General features: G+C 46.9%; 1 pseudogene; it reads left to right on the top strand.

Annotated features, from left to right (window-relative positions):
• Positions 1 to 3,665: 3,665 nt before the first annotated feature.
• LOC126103216 (5S ribosomal RNA) lies at positions 3,666 to 3,783 on the top strand (annotated as a pseudogene).
• Positions 3,784 to 24,392: the final 20,609 nt, after the last annotated feature.

Below are 24,392 nucleotides of genomic sequence, written 5' to 3'. Positions count from 1 at the left end.
ATATATATCCAGTATTTGTTATTGTAGTGTTGGGCAGTTGGATGCGAACAGCGCGTAGCGTTGCGCAGTAGATGGTGATTCTGCACCTGCACAGTCACAACAGATGGCTGCTGGCCATCTGTACAAGGACTGCAGTGGGTCTGCACCTTTGATGGCCCACCATTTCCAAAATATCTACCAGGACTACAGTGGGTCTGCTCTGTAATGACCTACCTACCAATATTCTTCAAAACTTCGACTGACTCTGCTGTGGATTTGCTCTGTTGTGGCCCATTACCTGTCCGCATGTCAAGAGTCAGCACTGTCTTTCCGTTGGAAGGACAACACTACTTCTTCAAGACTGCATGGAAATCCACTACTTCCGTGTGCAGTTTCCTTTTCTGATCAGACTTTGTGCAATGCAATTACTACTGTGATGAATGATCAGGACTGTCTTTATGAGAACAATTTCTGCTTTTCACCAACAGTGTATCAATAAGTGTGTGCATTTGATATCTTTGTTGTTGTAATTACGAAAACTTTTTCAAATCTGTATTGGCCATTGCCCAAAACAATTTGTAAAATTTTTGTGGGGCGCTTGGGGGCTATGTAAGTAGGCTGTTTAGGTTTTTATGTTGGTAACGTCACGTAGCGCTCTGCCAACCAGCCACAGACTGCACACAGCACAGCCAGTGATTTTCATACAGAGCGCTACGTTACCAACATAAAAACCTAAACAGCCTACTTACAACCTTTCCTATCTCCTCTGCTCCGGCATAGGTTTTCCACTATCTTTGGCCCAACCTGTGTTTTCGATTCCGCTCATCACACTCGAAATTTTCTTTCCGAAGTCCTAAATATAATTCTTCATCTACTTCTTGTTCATCAACTGAAATCGACTCTTAGTCTCCGTCGTCCTCTTTTCCCTCATTTTACTCCTTCTCTTAAGGATGACTTAACGTATAAATGCTTACTGATTGGTTCCCATAATTATTTACAATTCGTTCCTCTTCATTACTGCCGTCGCTAAACTGTTGTGCATTTCTTTCACCATTTTCGTCTTAGCTTTGCTGATGCCCCTCTGACATATTTACAGAACCTACAGCATCGTCCTGGTATGTTCCGAGTTGTTGCTCTATTCACCGAACGTGCTTCTGACATTTGCCATTGTTGATTCTGATTTGCTGCGTGACCTCTGTCGCGAGTATCTGATGGTCTAATCTCTCTGGTCTCCGCTTGCTGCCCCCCTTCAGTAGACTGTGGCCACGTTGCTATAAATTGTGGGAGATTGTTCAGCTGGAAATAGTTTCCTGCAACACTGTTTGATGGAAACTGCCCACTGATGTCTGCTGGTCTGTTCCTGTTGTTTCTTCCGTTATTCTCCCACAACGCCGGTCCACGAAAATAATTGGAATTCTTCCTATTGTTCTCCCTCCTTATTTCCTTCGCCTGATTCTCGTTGAAAGCAAACTCAAAAATGGTTCAAATGGCTCTGAGCACTATGGGACTCAACTGCTGAGGTCATAAGTCCCCTAGAACTTAGAACTACTTAAACCTAACTAACCTAAGGACAACACACACATCCATGCCAGAGGCAGGATTCGAACCTGCGACCGTAGCGGTCGCGCGGTTCGAGACTGTAGCGCCAGAACCGCTCGGCCACCAGCGGCCGGCGCAAACTCAAACTCACATAATACACTCCTGGAAATTGAAATAAGAACACCGTGAAGGGGAAACTTTATTGACACATTCCTGGGGTCAGATACATCACATGATCACACTGACAGAACCACAGGCACATAGACACAGGCAACAGAGCATGCACAATGTCGGCACTAGTACAGTGTATATCCACCTTTCGCAGCAATGCAGGCTGCTATTCTCCCATGGAGACGATCGTAGAGATGCTGGATGTAGTCCTGTGGAACGGCTTGCCATGCCATTTCCACCTGGCGCCTCAGTTGGACCAGCGTTCGTGCTGGACGTGCAGACCGCGTGAGACGACGCTTCATCCAGTCCCAAACATGCTCAATGGGGGACAGATCCGGAGATCTTGCTGGCCAGGGTAGTTGACTTACACCTTCTAGAGCACGTTGGGTGGCACGGGATACATGCGGACGTGCATTGTCCTGTTGGAACAGCAAGTTCCCTTGCCGGTCTAGGAATTGTAGAACGATGGCTTCGATGACGGTTTGGATGTACCGTGCACTATTCAGTGTTCCCTCGACGATCACCAGTGGTGTACGGCCAGTGTAGGAGATCGCTCCCCACACCATGATGCCGGGTGTTGGCCCTGTGTGCCTCGGTTGTATGCAGTCCTGATTGTGGCGCTCACCTGCACGGCGCCAAACACGCATACGAGCATCATTGGCACCAAGGCAGAAGCGACTCTCATCGCTGAAGACGACACGTCTCCATTCGTCCCTCCATTCACGCCTGTCGCGACACCAATGGAGGCGGGCTGCACGATGTTGGGGCGTGAGCGGAAGACGGCCTAACGGTGTGCGGGACCGTAGCCCAGCTTCATGGAGACGGTTGCGAATGGTCCTCGCCGATACCCCAGGAGCAACAGTGTCCCTAATTTGCTGGGAAGTGGCGGTGCGGTCCCCTACGGCACTGCGTAGGATCCTACGGTCTTGGCGTGCATCCGTGCGTCGCTGCGGTCCGGTCCCAGGTCGACGGGCACGTGCACCTTCCGCCGACCACTGGCGACAACATCGATGTACTGTGGAGACTTCACGCCCCACGTGTTGAGCAATTCGGCGGTACGTCCACCCGGCCTCCCGCATGCCCACTATACGCCCTCGCTCAAAGTCCGTCAACTGCACATACGGTTCACGTCCACGCTGTCGCGGCATGCTACCAGTGTTAAAGACTGCGATGGAGCTCCGTATGCCACTGCAAACTGGCTGACACTGACGGCGGCGGTGCACAAATGCTGCGCAGCTAGCGCCATTCGACGGCCAACACCGCGGTTCCTGGTGTGTCCGCTGTGCCGTGCGTGTGATCATTGCTTGTACAGCCCTCTCGCAGTGTCCGGAGCAAGTATGGTGGGTCTGACACACCGGTGTCAATGTGTTCTTTTTTCCATTTCCAGGAGTGTATATTTTTGAATGTTACTATGTCTCCGTCACACGTGCTGGCCGATACAAACCGATACCTGATAGGTAATTTCATATAGCAAAATCGTATGATTTCCCTCGCGCTATATGGCATGTCCAGTTACTAATTCCTCCGCAAAGGATTTTAGAAGAACATCACCTCCTCTGTTCTGATGATTCTAAGATTGTATGTGTGGTGTCACCGTCAGACACCACACTTGCTAGGTGGTAGGCTTTAAATCGGCTGCGGTCCGTTAGTATACGTCGGACCCGCGTGTCGCCACTGTCAGTGATTGCAGACCGAGCGCCACCACACGGCAGGTCTAGAGACACTTCCTAGCACTCGCCCCAGTTGTACAGCCGACTTTGCTAGCGAAGCTACACTGACAAATACGCTCCCATTCGCCGAGACGATAGTTAGCATAGCCTTCAGCTACGTCATTTGCTACGACCTAGCAAGGCGCCATTCACATTTGTTATTTATCTATGGATGCCTGTACCGTCAGACCGATGTTCACCAATTATGAATTAAAGTTAAGTATTCCAGCAGCAACGTACCTTATTGGCTATATTAATCACATTGTCGGCAACGGCCTTGCCGCAGTGGATACACCGGTTCCCGTGCGATCACCGAAGTTAAGCGCTGTCGGGCGTGGTCGGCACTTGGATGGGTGACCATCCGGGCCGCCATGCGTTGTTGCCATTTTTCGGGGTGCACTCAGCCTCGTGATGCCAATTGAGGAGCTACTCGACCGAATAGTAGCGGCTCCGGTCAAAGAAAACCATCAAAACGACCGGGAGAGCGGTGTGCTGACCACACGCCCCTCCTATCCACATCCTCAACTGAGGATGACACGGCGGTCGGATGGTCCCGATGAACCACTTGTGGCCTAAAGACGGAGTGCTTAATTACATTGTCATTTTCCAGACCTCACGCCAGCCTGCGTGAGCTTAAACGCGTGCCTTTCGGCTACCCGTCCTAGTGGATTGGCTGTCGGGTCAGCCCCACTACTGTATGTATCGCACTTTGTTTTTTGATGCGCTCTTGAATTCCCTTTGATCGATATATCGCAAGGAAAGTATCACTGAACTCTTGATATCAGCGACATGTTTGTGCGCTCTCACTCATTTGGGCTGCCTGATCTCCTTCTAAATGTGCGCAGAAGAAGTCTCCCTTGTGTGCAATGGCCATGATGGTACTAATGATAAACAGAATTGAGATATCCACGCCACTGGATGAATAGATTTGCCGTTGTCCATACACATTTGAAATTGCCGTATGGAAAGGAACTGCTTCTTTCTCCCGAGTATACGTCTTGTCAACTGCTTCCTCTGTATCTTGCTACAGGTCCTCCGCATGTTTTTGACTCACTACTTCTACTTTCCCTTTCGAAAAGGTCGTTCGTGTTCACTGCATGCGTCCTCATAAGTGGAGTACCATTATTTCGTCAGTTGTCATCCGTCCGAGGCGGCCGAGCGGTTCCAGGCGCTACAGTTTGGAACCGCGCGACAGCTACGGTCGCAGGTTCGAATCCTGCCTCGGGCATGGATTCTGTGATGTCCTTAGGTTACTTAGGTTTAGGTAGTTCTAAGTTCTAGGGGACTGATGACCTCAGAAGTTAAGTCCCATAGTGCTCAGAGCCATTTGTCTTCTTTTCTGTGCTATTCTCGACAGGACAAATGATTGATTTTCCTCATTTTCCCTGGTTGAAGCTATAGTAGAATTCCCGTTTCCTCACATCTCTTCTGCGTTACGTATGAGGTTAATTTTTCCTTGCCCTATTTTAACAGTACTGTGGCTTCATCTAATTTCGTGACAACATCATCAGTATTGTCCAATCTTCTTCCGATTTCTACCCCCCTGGTTGAAGCTATAGTAGAATTCCCGTTTCCTCACATCTCTTCTGCGTTACGTATGAGGTTAATTTTTCCTTGCCCTATTTTAACAGTACTGTGGCTTCATCTAATTTCGTGACAACATCATCAGTATTGTCCAATCTTCTTCCGATTTCTACCCTCTATGTTTCTTGTTCTTTTTGCCTAGTGCTTACTTTGTCCAGTTCCTTTTCCAAGACTGAAAGTTGTTGTAATTGTGTATTTATTTCTTCCTGCGCTTTCTTTACGTCTTCTGCCAACTGTTTAGCTGACTGCGCTACCTCCTTGGTTTCCGTAGCCTCATTCTTCGCTTCCATCGCTAACCCATTCACATATTTCGAATTTTCACTCAAAATATCCCATTTTTCCTTTGTCTCTTTCCTACTTACATTCATTTCACCTAAGATTTCCTTTCTTGCTGCCTCATTCTTCTGTTCCGTTTTTTGCAAAACTTGCAATAAAGCAATTTCTGAGCTACTTTGCACATTTATTCCATTGGGAGTTGACGCTCCTGAACACAACTGAGAATGAATCTGCAGTGGTGAAACTCCCCTTCTGCTCAGTAATCTCTGATCCTTTTAAATGCGCCCTCGAGTCGTGAAGCGACCATGGCGCCCTCTCTCTCGCTCTCCCTGTCATATCCGACCGCACCGTTTGACCAATATTAACATTGTTTCATTTCAAACAATTCATGTGCTTCAAAAATTCAAAAATATTTCAATCGTAGTGAGGCTTCTAACACTCTGTATACAAATAATTAATTAATGTGTTTCCGTTCGTAGCGGATTGCATAAGGTAGATAGTGCATGATCGGCATGGGAAAGAATGGTTTTGTTCATCGTTACTATGTTTTCATATTACTTCAACAAATAAAATGTTTGCTTGCCTTCTCGCATCAGTAAATCTCTATACATCATACAGTGGCTCGGTGATTTCCTTTCAGCAACAAGCAAAATTCAATATCCTCAAGGCCTTCATTTTGACAAGTTCCATATACCTAAGACCGCAATCAAAGTGTTACTCCTTAACATCCAGCAATCACAGTACTAACTATAAACACTGCTTAACTTTTTTATCACGACTGCCCCTTCATTCACTACAACCTCAAGGAGAAAATAACTTTGTAACCATCTCCATCTGGAGGAAACCAGTAAACAACATACCGCACTTCTCAAAAATTCAAAAGAGAAAAAGACATCACAGCTTGGGACATACTGGTGAGTCATATCACAGGAACTTAGTGAGCAAACATTCCTTCACTGAAACTCAACAACATGGATAACCAAATACGATCCGTACCGTATCTTTGTACCACTTTAATCAATAAAGGACACATCCAAACTGAGCTATTGTATTTTGTAACAGCAAGATAGACTGATTGTAGTGGACTGACCCGACAGCCAATCCACTATGACTTGTAGCCGAATAGCACGCGTTTAAGCTCACGCAGACTGGCGTGAGGTCTGGAACAATTAAAGGAGTTGAGTCTAATAAATAAAGTACGGAGTTGATGTAATACTTAACTTTAATCCATAATTGGAGAACATCGCTCTTGTTGATACATTCTATAATCTCAATATAAACTGGTCATGGCGCCTTACTAGGTCGTAGCAAATGACGCAGCTGAAGGCTATGCTAACTATCGTCTCGGCAAATGAGAGCGTAATTTGTCAGTGAACCATCTCTAGCAAAGTCGGCTGTACAACTGGGGCGAGTGCTAGGAAGTCTCTCTAGACCTGCCGTGTGGCGGCGCTCGGTCTGCAATCACTGACAGTGGCGACACGCGGGTCCGACGTATACCAGCGGACCGCGGCCGATTTAAAGGCTACCACCTAGCAAGTGTGGTGTCTGGCGGTGACACCACACTGATAGTGGTGAGTATGACTTAATACAAAAACAATAATACAAAACAAACTTTTACGTTAACAGTTTTTGTGAGTCAATCTGGGGTGCTGCTACATTTACCGTCAGTCTTCTGTTTGATTACTTAGCTGAAAATGTTGACACTGACTTAAGGGGCTCCGGAACGCCCTATACTTGCAATGTTAAAATAACGCTTATAAATTACATCTTTCCTCACAAAGTATTTGAGGTAGGAAGTTGAACTTTTTACAGATTATTTACTGGAATATGGGCTACAACTTAACACAGGGATTTTACAAAATTTTAGTTCAGTTATTAAAGATGATTTTTTTTCAATTGTAATGAATATTCACAACATTTTTCTGCAATTTTTTATTTATATATTCAAAAATATACAGTTTTTTGGAAAAAGGCTGTGTTAAATTATGCAGAAGGTACTGTGTAACATTTACTGAAAGTTTGAAACAAATATGTTTGGAAGATCCTTAGAAAACATGTAATTAGTATGAGAAAATAAAAGTTTTGGGAATCGAGCGACAAAGATTGGATTAACTTTTTAGTGCATTCCAGGTCCATAGGATGGATTATCTTCATCCTCTGCAAACTCCTCCTCCAGCTTCCTCTTGTTCCTCCTCCTGTTTACTCTTGCTTGTATTTCTAGACTCTTTACAGCCCTGTCTGCAGCCCGAAGGCGTTCCTTGTCTAAAGCAAGCATCGCTCGTACCATGTTAGAACCTATCTTCATTCCCATATTTCTAAATACCTTGCACATTACAATGTTGCCATCATTGAAAGTCGCAACAGCATCATACACACCAAAGTGAAGTGTTTCTATTCCAACAAATACAGTCTTGGGGATTCTCGACCATATAACACTATTTACACTTTCATTGGGGTTTTGAGTTTTTCCGTGAATACACTTTTTCAACAGTTCAGGTGCTGCTAAGTCTCTGAAAATAGGTTTAGCCACAACACATACTTTATCTCACATCACTAAAATGTACCTGATGAACACGGACGTTAATAACAACACCATTTGACAGCAGTTTAACAGCGCCACAGTGGGTCACGTCCATGTAGAACACATTGCAAAAAATTTTTTAAAATAGTTGTAGTCTTCGGAATTGAATAAATTATATATCTATTAAAAGGTAATAGTCTGCAGATTCAGAAAACGCAAAAAAGTAAAAATTGAACTTTTCATGATTTTGAGCCTTTCCGGAGCCCCTTAATGTATAAGAATAGTTGTAATCCTGGGGAATGTGTGAAATATTTGTACCATTATAGAGAGCATGGGATCGTAACATGGTCTGCCGCAGATCGGAGTCTTACATAACCACGCAGTCACCTTGCCGTTGTAGAGCGTCAGACTGCGTGCCTTGCAGTCCTAGTATTAGACTGGACCATAGATTGGTAACGTTTTTGTTCTGCATGTCGGTATTCCGGTTGCTGTGCGTTTATTTATCAATTGTCATTTTTTATTTGTGGTTTACTGCTGCTGCTTAAGTTTACACATTATCATTTTCTCATTTGCAGATAGTGAATGGAGATACGGACTCTTGAAAATGAAGTGGCAAGTGAAGAAATCGGAGTATTTCTGACATTTTCTTCTGTTTCAGTTCAATAGATCGGTGACAGCAGTGGAGGCACCCAGAAATACAGGGTGTTTCAAAAATGACCGGTATATTTGAAACGGCAATAAAAACTAAACGAGCAGCGATAGAAATACACCGTTTGTTGCAATATGCTTGGGACAACAGTACATTTTCAGGCGGACAAACTTTCGAAATTACAGTAGTTACAATTTTCAGCAACAGATGGCGCTGCAAGTGATGTGAAGGATATAGAAGACAACGCAGTCTGTGGGTGCGCTATTCTGTACGTCGTCTTTCTGCTGTAAGCGTGTGCTGTTCACAACGTGCAAGTGTGCTGTAGACAACATGGTTTATTCTTTAGAACAGAGGATTTTTCTGGTGTTGGAATTCCACCGCCTAGAACACAGTGTTGTTGCAACAAGACGAAGTTTTCAACGGAGGTTTAATGTAACCAAAGGACCGAAAAGCGATACAATAAAGGATCTGTTTGAAAAATTTCAACGGACTGGGAACGTGACGGACGAACGTGCTGGAATGGTAGGGCGACCGCGTACGGCAGCCACAGAGGGCAACGCGCAGCTAGTGCAGCAGGTGATCCGACAGCGGCCTCGGGTTTCCGTTCGCCGTGTTGCAGCTGCGGTCCAAATGACGCCAACGTCCACGTATCGTCTCATGCGCCAGAGTTTACACCTCTATCCACACAAAATTCAAACGCGGCAACCCCTCAGCGCCGCTACCATTGCTGCACGAGAGACATTCGCTAACGATATAGTGCACAGGATTGATGACGGCGATATGCATGTGGGCAGCATTTGGTTTACTGACGAAGCTTATTTTTACCTGGACGTCTTCGTCAATAAACAGAACTGGCGCATATGGGGAACCGAAAAGCCCCATGTTGCAGTCCCATCGTCCCTGCATCCTCAAAAAGTACTGGTCTGGGCCGCCATTTCTTCCAAAGGAATCATTGGCCCATTTTTCAGATCCGAAACGATCACTGCATCTCGCTATCTGGACATTCTTCGTGAACTTGTGGCGGTACAAACTGCCTTAGACGACACTGCGAACACCTCGTGGTTTATGCAAGATGGTGCCCGGCCACATCGCACGGCCGACGTCTTTAATTTCCTGAATGAATATTTCGATGATCGTGTGATTGCTTTGGGCTATCCGAAACATACTGGAGGCGGCGTGGATTGGCCTCCCTATTCGCCAGACATGAACCCCTGTGACTTCTTTCTGTGGGGACACTTGAAAGACCAGGTGTACCGCCAGAATCCAGAAACAATTGAACAGCTGAAGCAGTACATCTCATCTGCATGTGAAGCCATTCCGCCAGACACGTTGTCAAAGGTTTCGGGTAATTTCATTCAGAGACTACGCCATATTATTGCTACGCATGGTGGATATGTGGAAAATATCGTACTATAGAGTTTCCCAGACCGCAGCGCCATCTGTTGTTGAAAATTGTAACTACTGTAATTTCGAAAGTTTGTCTGCCTGAAAATGTACTGTTGTCCCAAGCATATTGCAACAAACGGTGTATTTCTATCGCTGCTCGTTTAGTTTTTTTGCCGTTTCAAATATACCGGTCACTTTTGAAACACCCTGTATTTACACCGTGTATGGGGATAATGCCGTCCAGGGGAATGTTATTCCACTTTTTTTTTCTCTTTTCTTTTTTTTCTTTTTTGTTTGGTGAGGGTTTATCCCCTCGTACTACGAAACTAACAGCGTCATCTCCTAGTTCACTCGGCCGTGATGTTTAAAGGAGCCGATTTTCGAAAAATTTTTAAATTACAATACCTTTCTTTTCGTGTTCCGATTTTCATGACGAAATAGGGACTATATTTTTTCCCATGCTACCTGTGAAAAACCCCATTAAAATTCGTCTAGGAGTTATCGAGATCAGTGTGTTCGAACAGACAGACACGACGGTTCTAGATAAACCTTCATATTACGATATCTTTCATTTCGTGTTCCGATTTTGATGAAATAAAGCATTTCTGCCACATAGGCGTGTATAGCGAAACTCATTGCCAGTTCAGTACCGCCTATGTTGTCGAGCTGGCTTGTTCTGTTCATCTCCAGTGATTGTTTTTGTGGTGTCACCGCCAGACACCACACTTGCTAGGTGGTAGCTTTAAATCGGCCGCGGTCCATTAGTACATGTCGGACCCGCGTGTCGCCACTGTCAGTGATCGCAGACCGAGCGCCACCACACGGCAGGTCTAGAGAGACGTACTAGGACTCGTCCCAGTTGTACGACGACTTTGCTAGCGACTACACTGACGAAGCCTTTCTCTCATTTGCCGAGAGATAGTTAGAATAGCCTTCAGCTAAGTCCATGGCTACGACCTAGCAAGGCGCCATTAACCATTTCTAGAGAGAGACTCACTTGTATCATCCAGAATGCTGTATACAAATGATGGATTAAAGTTAAGTATTCAAGCAGCTACGTACTTTTCTTTATAGCATTCATTACGTATCCTGTTTCAGACTTAAGCAAGCCTGCGTGAATTAAACGCGTGCCTTTCGGTTACCCGTCACTGTGGACTGGCTGTCTTGTCAGTCCACTACAGTTTTTGCTAGCACTGTTTTATTCTTGTTTAGTTTCTAATGATGACAAGTTTAAGTGAACAACATGCAGCAGTGAAACTTCGTTTTCTGTTCGGTAAAAATGCTGCTGAAACTGTTTTAACGGTGGAAACAGCTTACCAAGATGACGCTACTGGAAGAAGTCAAGTGTGTGAGTGGTTCGCTTGATTTAAAAATGGTGACACGCTGACTGATGATAAATCTCATCCTGGATGTCCCTCAGCGGCCCGAATCGACGAAAATGTTGAAAAAATTCGAGAGCTAGTGCTCACAGACCGTCAACAGACAATTAACCAACTGTCACAGATTAGTGGGTTACCTTAGAGCTCGGTTCAGCGAATTTTAACTTAGAGCTCGATTCAGCGAATTTTAACGGAAGATTTGGGAACGAAAAGAGTTGCTGCCAAGCTTGTTCCTCAGCTTCTGACTGACAATCAAAAGGAACGTCGAGCTGTACTTTGAAAGAATAGCTTGAAATTGATCCAAATTTTCTGCCAAAGGTCATTACTGGCCAAGATTCTTGGTGCTATGGCTACGACCCAGAAACAAAGCAACAGTCAAGTCAATGGAAGACGTCATCGCCACCACATCCAAAAAAATGTCGTCAAATCAGACATCAAAACAGTGCCGATTTTCTGTTTTGATGCCTAGGTCAGACCATCAATCAAACCTTTTCTTTGGGGAAGTTTTAAGAAGAATTTGCAGCCGTGCTCGAAAAAAAAAAGATCGATTTGTGGCGGACAGGGGGCTGGTTCTTCTACCGCGACATGGACCTGCGCAAACAGCCAGCTCCGTTAGACAGGTTTTGGCTAAAAATGGCATGTCCGCTTTTCTTATTTCCACGCATGAAAAGGGGCCTGAAAGGACTCTGATTTGAAAACACTGAAGAGGTCAAGAAGAAAACGAGGGAGGAGCAGTCAGCCATTTCTAAAGATGACTATAAAAACTGTTTCGAACACTGGAAGTACCAGTGGAACAAATGTATTAGTTTTAATGCAGAGTATTTTGAAGGGGATAAGGATGGTTTTGAACGATTTGAAAATATATAGCTTTTAAAAAATAATGCCGGCCTTTTTTGGCTACCCCCCATACATCAGAGAATCAATAGATTGTGTTGCGGATGTAAGGCTACGCCAGTGACTGAATTAAGCGCCGTAGTCTTATCACTACGAATACAAACTAACAGCGAATTTACTTGTTTAGGATACACGGATTTACTGATTTCGGTTTGAGTATTAAAACCTTAGTAAGATGAATTTGCTTCTTTCGATAGCTTTTATTTATATTCTTTGCTAGGTAAATCGAATAAATTAACTTTGCTTTGTGATTTGGGTGCCTACTCAATACATTTTTATTTCGTTTTGGTTAGGAATAAAAACGCCAAGAAAACGGCCCAGACTTTCTGAATGCACGACAAAGGTTAAAAGACTAAGGAATATGCCATCTGAAGAATCCAATGAAGATCTTCAGGCGAGATTTGCTGTGGCTCGAGAACATAAGCTTTTTACTCGCTCAATGGAAACTCCTCCTCGACGTAACTCTGATCATGCTTTATCTCGCTCCTCAGAGCTCTTCACTCACAGGCTTAAAGCTACTGCTCTCCAACGTAACACCATACGAACGGAATTTGACAGAAACTGGCGCAGGCGAGAGAGTTTTTATACTGGGAATCACGCTTATTCCTAATACTTCACCATTTTCCTTTAAACGTGTGCAATCCCTGGTGTGCCATGACCATAAACAAAGCACAAAGAAAGTACCCTTGTGTTGTGGATGTGGACCTTATTGTCTGTTGATTTTTGCACAACCAGCTCTACGTGTCAGTCTCTCATTTTAGTGAAGTAGATCTTTTCATTCATGTTCCCCATACAAACTTCTTCAAAAGTTGTACACAAAGAGGCTTTATAAGTAAAAAATAAATTTCACACGTAGGGAGTCTCGAACTCAGCTTTGGTACTTAACATCGTAGCTTTTATTTTATTATTTATTTACTTTTATTTTTTAAAATTATTTTATTTGTTTTTTCGCATGTTTCTATTCCGGTTGCCATGGATTTGTTTATCGATTGTCATTTTTTATTTGTAGTTCACTGTTGCTATTTCAGTATACACTTTCTCATTTTGTCGTTTGGAGATAGTGAGTGGAGTTGTGGACGCTATAAAATGGAGTACCAAGTGGAGGAATCGGAATATTTACTACATATTCTTCTCTCTGAGTTGAACAGAAAGGTAACGCAGCGAAGGCAGTCAGGAACATTTGCGACATGTATGGGGATAATTCCATTGGACAGAACACGGCAAGAAAATGGTTTTTCCCGTTTTGAGGAGGATCGTTTTCACATTAGTGACTCTCCACGTTCAGGAAGACCTTTGTGGTTTGATGAAGATCGTTTAAACGCCTTAATTCAGAATGATCCCCGTCAGTGTAGTGTAGAAGCAACAAATGTGATGAACTGTGATCATTGCACCGTGGTGCGACATTTGCTTGCAATCGAGGAGGTCCAAAGTCGGAGATATGGATACTGCATACTCTAAGCCAAGATCACAGAAATGAGCGGGCGACCTCTGCTTGCTTGTCATCAATTGGCTCATGGACAACACCGATCATTCAAAAGGAAAAAAAAAAAGAAACGGATGAGCCCAAGCAAATCAGAAACTCTCCGTACAAAGACAAGCTCGCATCCACGAAAGATAACATTACACGTATGGCAGAAACGCGACTCTGTAACCATCACATTTATTGTCAATAATTGAGGCGTCTTGCAGACGTAATCGAAGAACAACGACCAAGACAACGGCGAAAAGTGATGCCACTTCACGATAACGCCCACTCGCATCCTGCTAGATTGACAAGAAACACTAAGCAGGAATTGAGTTGGGAAGTCATTCCTCACCCACCTTACTCGTTTGATATTGCGCCCTCAGATTTTCACCTTTCCCGCTCTCTATCGAACAACCTTCAAGCACCTTATTTTCCCAATGAAAATGCTCTGCGAACATGGTTCGACGAGTTCTTTCCCTCAAAACCAGCTCTTTTGAACAGTTGAGAAATCGAACATTTTCCTCAGCGTTGGCAGTCTGTAGTAAATAGTGAAGGTTAATACACTACTGGCCATTAAAATTGCTACACCAAGAAGAAATGCAGATGATAAACGGGTATTCATTGGACAAATATATCGTACTAGAACTGACATGTGATTACATTTACACGCAATTTGGGTGCATAGATCCTGAGAAATCCAGAACAACCACCTCTAGCCGTAATAACGGCCTTGATACGCCTGGGCATTGAGTCAGAGCTTGGATGGCGTGTACAGGTACAGCTGCCCATGCAGCTTCAACACGATACCACAGTCCATCAAGAGTAATCGCTGGCGTATTGTAACGAGCCAGTTCATCGGCAACCACTGACCAGACGTTTTCAGTTGGTGAGAGATCTGGAGAACGTGCTGGCCAGGACAGCAGTCGAACATTTTATGTATCCAGAAAGGCGCGTACAGGATCTACATCATGCGGTCGTGCATCATCCTGCTGAAATGTAGGGTTTCGCAGGGATCGAATGAAGGATAGAGCCATGGGTCGTAACACATCTGAAATGTAACGTCCACTGTTCAAAGTGCCGTCAATGCGAACAAGAGGTGACCGAGACGTGTAACCAATGGCACCCCATACCATCACGTCGGATGATGCGCCAGTATGGCGATGACGAATACATGTTTCCAGTGTGCGTTCACCACGATGTCGCCAAACACGGATGCGACCATCATGATGCTGTAAACATAAGCTGGATTCATCCGAAAAAATGACTTTTTGCCATACGTGCACCCAGGTTTCGTCGTTGAGTAGACCATCGCAGGCGCTCCTGTCCGTGATGCAGTGTCAAGAATAACCGCAGCCATGGTCTCCGAGCTGATAGTCCATGCTGCTGCAAACGTCGTCGAACTGTTCGTGCAGATGATTGTTGTCTTGCAAACGTCCCCATCTGTTGACTCAGGGATCGAGCCGTGGCTGCACGATCCGTTACAGCCATGCGGATAAGATGCCTGTCATCTCGACTGCTAGTGATACGAGGCCGTTGGGATCCAGCACGGCGTTCCGTATTACCCTCCTGAACTAACCGATTCCACATTCTGCTAACAGTTATTGAATCACGATCAACGCGAGCAGCAATGTAGCGATACGAGAAACCGCAATCGCCATTGGCTACAATCCGACCTTTATCAAAGTCGTAAACGTGATGGTACGCATTTGTCCTCCTTACACGAGGCATCACAACAACGTTTCACCAGGCAACGCCGGTCAACTGCTGTTTGTGTATGAGAAATCGGTTGGAAACTTTCCTCATGTCAGCCCGTTGCAGGTGTCGCCACCGGCGCCAACCTTGTGTGAATGCTCTGAAAAGCTAATCATTTGCATATCACAGCATCTTCTTGCTGTCGGTTAAATTTCTCGTCTGTAGCACGTCATCTTCGTGGTGTAGCAATTTTAATGGCTAGTAGTGTATGTCATTGGTGAATAAAGTCTCTGTTATACGTATCCGTTGTGTTTATTAGACTTATGGAAACACGCTACTAACGGATGTACCAACCTAATAAACACCTGTCCAACGCCGAGTTCCTTAGTTAGTGTGAAAATAAAACCGTAGTTGGCTGGGGCAGTTTCTGGAGCAAGTGGAATGGTTCAAATGGCTCTGAGCACTATGGGACTCAACTGCTGAGGTCATTAGTCCCCTAGAACTTAGAACTAGTTAAACCTAACTAACCTAAGGACATCACAAACATCCATGCCCGAGGCAGGATTCGAACCTGCGACCGTAGCGGTCTTGCGGTTCCAGACTGCAGCGCCTTTAACCGCACGACCACTTCGGCCGGCTGGAGCAAGTGAACCTGTCAGGGATACCGCTACGGCCGGTGGACTGGGTTAATTTTGGATCTTCACGGAAGAGCCTGGCCTCAGCCAGATGAGAGGGTGTTGCCGCCACCGCTGCCGTAACCTCACTTGTCCCCGCTTGGTCCCGGGGCGACCGTCCACTGACTTACGACGCCGCCAGATTTACCGGCGTTGCGGGCCCGTAATCAGGCTTCGTTATGGCCACTTACCTGCCCGTATAAGCAGGTGACGAGCTGGTAGCGGGCCGAGTCAGCCTGCTGCCGTTACCGCCAGTCACGGCTGGAGGTGGCCGCTGGAGAGTTATGTCGGGTAACCACAGCGTGCATGGCTGCGGTAGGCCGCCTGCAGGACGTGCGTTGCGGCTGCATCTCTCCCGCGCCAGAGATGCACTTTGCCATCCAGTTTATCTAATAGTGCAAATGCCACTTTGCGGAATGGGATGCGAAGTAATCTGCTAACGTCGACACGTGTTCCGTGTGATTTGTAGGGGACCGGTTTCCTGCACTGCCTATCACATGATGCCAGTTTGCCTAGGAGAGACAGATCTGGTCAGACTACTTGAAAGTGGCGGTACTCGTTCGGAATATACAATGATGAGCCCAAACGTTATGCTGCTTAATAGCCGGTTTGTACATCTCTGGAACGAAATAAATCACTTATTCCGCGTATCAGGGATTAGACAGTTTGTTGGTACGTTTGTGGAGGTAGGTGCCGTTAGATGTTGAAACGCCCGGTTAATTCCGCAGCACAGAACAGGTAGCTAGAATTGTGGAAAGGGGCCAAAAATGAGCGGCTGTCACTTATACTCGAACACATATAACTTAGTTTAGTTGCCAAACATTACAGCGCAAATTTCCGAGCTTAACTATCGACTGAATATGTCACACAATCTTATGGCTTAAGGGCACAATCTCTTTAATTTTTAAAACGGTTGAAGGCCCATGATTTAAAACACAACTACAATAAATTTTCAAAGGTAGAAGGCCCAAAGCTTTATGAAGAAAAAAATATTTTAAATGAGGCTTAATGCCCAAACAATGCAAGGCTTGACAAGTAAGGAACTTTCAATTTTAAAACGGCTGAAGGCCCATTATTTAAAACCCAACTAAAAGCATACAAATTCAAACCATCAGCGTTCGCGTAGGGGAGACAGGTAGTCGGCCCAACTATATCCGATCCGTCGGCAACCCAAGCAAGAGACAGTCAACAGACCCACCGACGACTTGCTTTCCACCCGACCAGTACACAAAGAACTTCAAAGCCAAAACGTAAAAGGTGTAGCCACCCACAATCAAGTACGCATAAGCTGTCAAAACTACACATACGTATTGGTCAGCGACAACACAGTGAGGAAAGGATACTGCCTGAATTTTACGTCAGCTGCCAGGGCAGAAAACCGGAATGCTAACGGTCACAAGGCAAAAAATTCCGCTGGTGCACTTGGACTTCAAATAACCAAAATACAATTAAACTCCACCGGACGGTGGCAAAACTTTCGCCAACTCGAACACTCGCTGTTGCTCACGGGAGTAACCCCAACAACCAACCATGAAGACCAACGGCACAATGTGAACAGTCTGGCTTCGGTAATTAAATCACCACTCAAATCTGATGTCCTGGGTTGGTGAGCCACGAACCTCGTAGCAATCAGAACAGCTCCCACACCCTCCGACACTGCGTAGAGACCGCCTGCGGCCCGGCCCACTGTGCCGCGCGGACATTTCCTGGTTGATCCACACCAACCGACCGACTGCCGCACACCGGCTACCCGGAAACTATAAGCGCCAGACCAAAGATACACTCCTGGAAATGGAAAAAAGAACACATTGACACCGGTGTGTCAGACCCACCATACTTGCTACGGACACTGCGAGAGGGCTGTACAAGCAATGATCACACGCACGGCACAGCGGACACACCAGGAACCGCGGTGTTGTCCGTCGAATGGCGCTAGCTGCGCAGCATTTGTGCACCGCCGCCGTCAGTGTCAGCCAGTTTGCCGTGGCATACGGAGCTCCATCGCAGTCTTTAACACTGGTAGCATGCCGCGACAGCGTGGACGTGAACCGTATGTGCAGTTGACGGACTTTGAGCGAGGGCGTATAGTGGGCATGCGGGAGGCCGGGTGGACGTACCGCCGAATTGCTCAACACGTGGGGCGTGAGGTCTCCACAGTACATCGATGTTGTCGCCAGTGGTCGGCGGAAGGTGCACGTGCCCGTCGACCTGGGACCGGACCGCAGCGACGCACGGATGCACGCCAAGACCGTAGGATCCTACGCAGTGCCGTAGGGGACCGCACCGCCACTTCCCAGCAAATTAGGGACACTGTTGCTCCTGGGGTATCGGCGAGGACCATTCGCAACCGTCTCCATGAAGCTGGGCTACGGTCCCGCACACCGTTAGGCCGTCTTCCGCTGACGCCCCAACATCGTGCAGCCCGCCTCCAGTGGTGTCGCGACAGGCGTGAATGGAGGGACGAATGGAGACGTGTCGTCTTCAGCGATGAGAGTCGCTTCTGCCTTGGTGCCAATGATGGTCGTATGCGTGTTTGGCGCCGTGCAGGTGAGCGCCACAATCAGGACTGCATACGACCGAGGCACACAGGGCCAACACCCGGCATCATGGTGTGGGGAGCGATCTCCTACACTGGCCGTACACCACTGGTGATCGTCGAGGGGACACTGAATAGTGCACGGTACATCCAAACCGTCATCGAACCCATCGTTCTACCATTCCTAGACCGGCAAGGGAACTTGCTGTTCCAATAGGACAATGCACGTCCGCATGTATCCCGTGCCACCCAACGTGCTCTAGAAGGTGTAAGTCAAATACCCTGGCCAGCAAGATCTCCGGATCTGTCCCCCATTGAGCATGTTTGGGACTGGATGAAGCGTCGTCTCACGCGGTCTGCACGTCCAGCACGAACGCTGGTCCAACTGAGGCGCCAGGTGGAAATGGCATGGCAAGCCGTTCCACAGGACTACATCCAGCATCTCTACGATCGTCTCCATGGGAGAATAGCAGCCTGCATTGCTGCGAAAGGTGGATATACACTGTACTAGTGCCGACATTGTGCATGCTCTGTTGCCTGTGTCTATGTGCCTGTGGTTCTGTCAGTGTGATCATGTGATGTATCTGACCCCAGGAATGTGTCAACAAAGTTTCCCCTTCCTGGGACAATGAATTCACGGTGTTCTTATTTCAATTTCCAGGAGTGTAGTACAAGGTGCGAATATTGATACACACCGCTACTGTCACACGCAGAAAGAGGCAGAAGCACGGCATAGCGGCAATAACCGTGGGAAACCAAATGCAGAGTAACAGTCAAGATTTAAACCAACGCATAAGACGGGGTCAGCACGGTTCAAATGTCTACGGACAGGTCATGTAATTTGCTTAAGTAACGGGTCGCTGATTTGCGTACGTGGTGATGGCGCCCGAAAGCGACCGAGATGGATTCCATAGGATTTACATCAGGCCTATTTGGTCGCCGAGACATTAACATGATTACACTATAATGCTCCTCAAACGAATGTAGCACGGTTATGGCTGCGAGATACGGACAGTTATACAGACAGAAAGACGACATCGCCGACGGGGAAGACATCAGACATGAGGTGATGCGAGTGGCTGGCAAGCCGTCAGCGTGTCTTCAATTACACCACATGTCCCATGCAAGCGCCGGAAAATGACTCTCATAGCGTAATGCTGCTCCCACCAGAGGGCGTTAGTGGCGCGCTGCGCGTTTCGAGCAAGCAGCCCTTCACCTCGATGACTGCGTTTGTGGAGGTGACAATCGACCTAGTGTAGCAAAAATGTGCTTTAGCCGAAGAGCCGACACGTTTCCACTGATCGACGGTCGAGCCCCGTTGTTCCTGTGGTGTCACCGCCAGACACCACACTTGCCAGGTGGTAGCTTTAAATCGGCCGCGGTCCATTAGTACATGTCGGACCCGCGTGTCGCCACTGTCAGTAATTGCAGACCGAGCGCCACAACACGGCAGGTCTTGAGAGACTTACTAGCACTCGCCCCAGTTGTACGGACGACTTTGCTTGCGACTACACTGACGAAGCCTTTCTCTCATTTGCCGAGAGACAGTTAGAATAGCCTTCAGCTAAGTCCATGGCTACGACCTAGCAAGGCGCCATTAACCATTTCTAGAGAGAGTCTCACTTGTATAATCAAGAATGCTGTATACAAATGATGGATTAAAAGTTAAGTATTCCAGCAGCTACGTACTTTTCTTTATAGCATTCATTACGTATCCTGTTCCAGACCTCACGCCCGTCTGCGTTAGATTATAGCGTGCATTTCGGCCTCCTCTATCTACAAGGTGTTGGCACATTTGCCAACACATCAGTTCCAGTGCTCACTGCAATTGTAACTGACGATAAACAGTTTTTGATGTTGCTGAGCAACATTCATACAATAACTTTTAAATGAACAAACCGCCATTCGACTGCATTGTTGTTTTTTTTTAATTACGACGTAGGTTTAGGCCTTTTATGCAATTTTTAAGTGGCTGAAAATGGCGTAAAAGGCTGAAGCCTATTACGTAATTAAATAAACAACAATACAGTCTAATGGTGGTGTGTTCAGTAAAAAGAAGTAATTAACGTTGTCGTTGGGTCACATGTGAACACGTAGGGATCGTCTACTGCAGAGCTCCATGTTCAACAATTTACGATGAATGGCGTACTCGGAAACACTTCTGCGCGCACCAGCATTCTGCTTTTTCGGCCGATATGCCACAGATCATACTGTATCCTAATTTACAGAGCAGGCAGACTTCCGAAACCCGCGTTCTGTCGAGAATCGTGGACGTCCAACCATTTAGCGCCTAGTAGTAGTTCCACTGTCCTTATACCTCTTTCCGTAGAAGCTCACAGGAGAAGCACGTGAACGTTCGTTCATCTTCGCCGTTTTGGAGACACTCGTTCACAGGTTCAGCGTAATAATAATCCACCATTTGTCAAAGTCGCTTATCGCTTAGTGGATTTCCTCATATGCAGCCCATATCTTCCCGCTAGGGTGATCCTCCGTCTGTGTCTGCTCCGTTTACGTACGCTCAAACTAATAAATTAAGGATAATGCTGATAAATGGGGAAACAACGCTCTGGTGGGCGGTTTGCGTGTTTAAACCGCCTCGGGGTATGACCATGCGGTGTATTCGACCTGCGGTCGTCTCACGGTGGCGCTGGCAGCAGTCCACATACGCAGAGGTGTGTTGGTGCATGTCAGAGTACGGTGCAGCGAGTAAGTAGCAGGCGTTTTCAGACGTGCTAATGATGACTGTGTGTTGAAAATGGCTCAAAGAACACATATTGCTGACGTTGTGAGGGGTAGAATACTAGGGCGACTGGAGGTTGGTCAAATACAGCAGGTCGTAGCACGGGCCCTCCGAGTGCCACAAAGTGTGATCTCAGAATTATGGCAGCGATTCCATCAGACAGGAAACGTGTCCAGGCGCTAAAGTACGGGACGTCCACAGTGTACAACACCACGAGAAGACCGATATCTCACCATCAGTGCCAGCAGACGGCCGCGGAGTACTGCAGGTAGCCTTACTCGGGACCTTACCGCAGCCACTGGAACAGTTGTCTGCAGACAGTCTACAGACGACTGAACAGGCATGTTTATTCGCCTGGAGACCTGCAAGATGCATTCCACTGACCCCAGGTCACAGGAGAGCCCGTAAAGCCTGGTGTCAAGAACATGGTCATCGGAACAGTGGTCCCACGTTATGTTCATAGACGAGTCCAGGTATAGTCTAAACAGTGATTCTCGCTAGGTTTTCGTCTGGCGTGAACCAGGAACCAGATACCAACCCCTTAATGGCTTTGAAAGTGACCTGTATGGAGGTCTCAGTGTGATGGTGTGCGGTGGGATTTTGATTGGTGAACGTACACTCCTGCATGTCTTTCACAGAGGCACTGTAACAGTTCAGGTGTATCGGAACGTCGTTTTGCCCAGTATGTCCGCCTTTTCAGGGGTGCAGTGGGTCCCACCTTCCCCCTGATGGATGATAACGCACGGCCCCACCGAGCTGCCATCGTGGAGGAGTACTTTGAAACCGATGATATCAGGCGAATGGAGTGGCTTGCCTGTTTCCAGACCTAAACCCCATCGAGCACGTCTGGGATGCTCTAGGTCGACGTATGGCTGCACATGTTCAAACTACTAGGACACTTCAGGAGCTCCGACAGGCACTGGTGCAGGAATAGGAGGCTATACCCCAGCAGCTGCTCGACCACCTGATCCAGAGTATGCCAGCCCGTTGTGCGGCTTGTGTACGTGTGAATGGTGATCATATCCCATATTGATGTCGGGGTACATGCGCAGGAAACAGTAACGTTTTGTGGCACATGTTGTGTCTAGACAAGACAGCCTAGACACAGTGAGTGGAAGCCGAAAGGCACGCGCTTAAACTCACGCAGGCTGACGTGAGGTCTGAAACAGGATACGTAATGAATGCTATAAAGAAAAGTACGAAGCTTCTGGAATACTTAACTTTAATCCACATTTGTAGAACATCGCTCTTGATGATACATTAATAGAATCTCAATATCTATACTGGTAATGGCGCCTTGCTAGGTCGTAGCAAATGTAGCTGAAGGCTATGCTAACTGTCGTCTCGGCAAATGAGAGCGTAATTCTCAGTGAACCATGGCTAGCAACGTCGGCTGTACAACTGGGGCGAGTGCTAGTACGTCTCTCTAGACCTGCCGTGTGGTGGCGCTGGGTCTGCAATTACTGACAGTGGCGACACGCGGGTCCGTCGTATACTAGCGGACCGCGGCCTATTTAAAAGCTACCACCTAGCAAGTGTGGTGTCTGGCGGTGACACCACAGCACATGTGTTTCGGGACCGTTTTCTCAACTTGTCACCAACACCGTGGACCTACAGATCTGTGTCGTGCGTGTTCCCTATGTGTCAATGCTATTAGCGCCACTTTTGTGTAATTCCACGTTGTGTGGCACCACATTCTGCAATTATCCTTAATTTATTAGCATGAGTGTACTTTTGCTACCGCGTCATTTGTCCGCAACCAGCGTCGCGGTGGGCACTGGCCATAGCGTTTTGGCTCATCAGTGTATAGCCATAAACAGCTGACACTTCGTAAAAGGTACGAGGGCGCGCTGGAAAGTAATGCCTCCGAAATTTTTATGTGAAAACTCTTAAAACTTTTTGAATAAAACAAACGTTATTAACATTCCATAACTTAATTCTTCAAGTCTGCATGCGAGGGTCATTTCATAAGTCATGGCAGCTATGATGTATCCTGAGATTATGCAACAACATGAGAATTTTGCGATGTGCATCGAACTGGTACGGCAGTGTGTGTCTGATGCCAACACAAAGTGTGGGGTCACGTAAAGGTTGAAATGAAACATCGCATAGAACTCCGCATAAAATTATTGTGAACCAGCACAAATGGAAAAAAAGTGATTCAAAATCAACTACTGTGCTTCAAGATGGTCTTCCGGTGCATGCATACAGCGTTGCCAACGATGGAGAATGCGTTGAATGCCACTGACACTGCCTTCAGTATATGCCACCTGTCGCCGAAATACCGTGACGACATTCGCCCTGCTTGTAAAGCGCCTCCCACGCAATGGTTTCCTGTTGTGGAATGAGTGGGAAGTCGCATGGACTGAGGTCTGGTGGGTAGCGTGGGTGGGGGACGAGCCGTCTTGTAGCACGGCCTACCTCACACTGAATGTTTCAGGCGCTGGTACCGAGCCATTCTCGCATGTGATCGAAATTTGTCGGTTGATTTCGGTAATACAGTCCTGGAAATTGAAATAAGAACACCGTGAATTCATTGTCCCAGGAAGGGGAAACTTTATTGACACATTCCTGGGGTCAGATACATCACATGATCACACTGACAGAACCACAGGCACATAGACACAGGCAACAGAGCATGCACAATGTCGGCACTAGTACAGTGTATATCCACCTTTCGCAGCAATGCAGGCTGCTATTCTCCCATGGAGACGATAGTAGAGATGCTGGATGTAGTCCTGTGGAACGGCTTGCCATGCCATTTCCACCTGGCGCCTCAGTTGGACCAGCGTTCGTGCTGGACGTGCAGACCGCGTGAGACGACGCTTCACCCAGTCCCAAACATGCTCAATGGGGGACAGATCCGGAGATCTTGCTGGCCAGGGTAGTTGACTTACACCTTCTAGAGCACGTTGGGTGGCACGGGATATATGCGGACGTGCATAGTCCTGTTGGAACAGCAAGTTCCCTTGCCGGTCTAGGAATGGTAGAACGATGGGTTCGATGACGGTTTGGATGTACCGTGCACTATTCAGTGTCCCCTCGACGATCACCAGTGGTGTACGGCCAGTGTAGGAGATCGTTCCCCACACCATGATGCCGGGTGTTGGCCCTGTGTGCCTCGGTCGTATGCAGTCCTGATTGTGGCGCTCACCTGCACGGCGCCAAACACGCATACGACCATCATTGGCACCAAGG

Source organism: Schistocerca cancellata, chromosome 1, assembly GCF_023864275.1.
Source record: "Schistocerca cancellata isolate TAMUIC-IGC-003103 chromosome 1, iqSchCanc2.1, whole genome shotgun sequence".
NCBI classification, from domain to species: domain Eukaryota; kingdom Metazoa; phylum Arthropoda; class Insecta; order Orthoptera; family Acrididae; genus Schistocerca; species Schistocerca cancellata.
The sequence above is the reverse complement of the archived record's forward strand: the minus strand, read 5'-3'. Positions and strand labels throughout refer to the sequence as shown.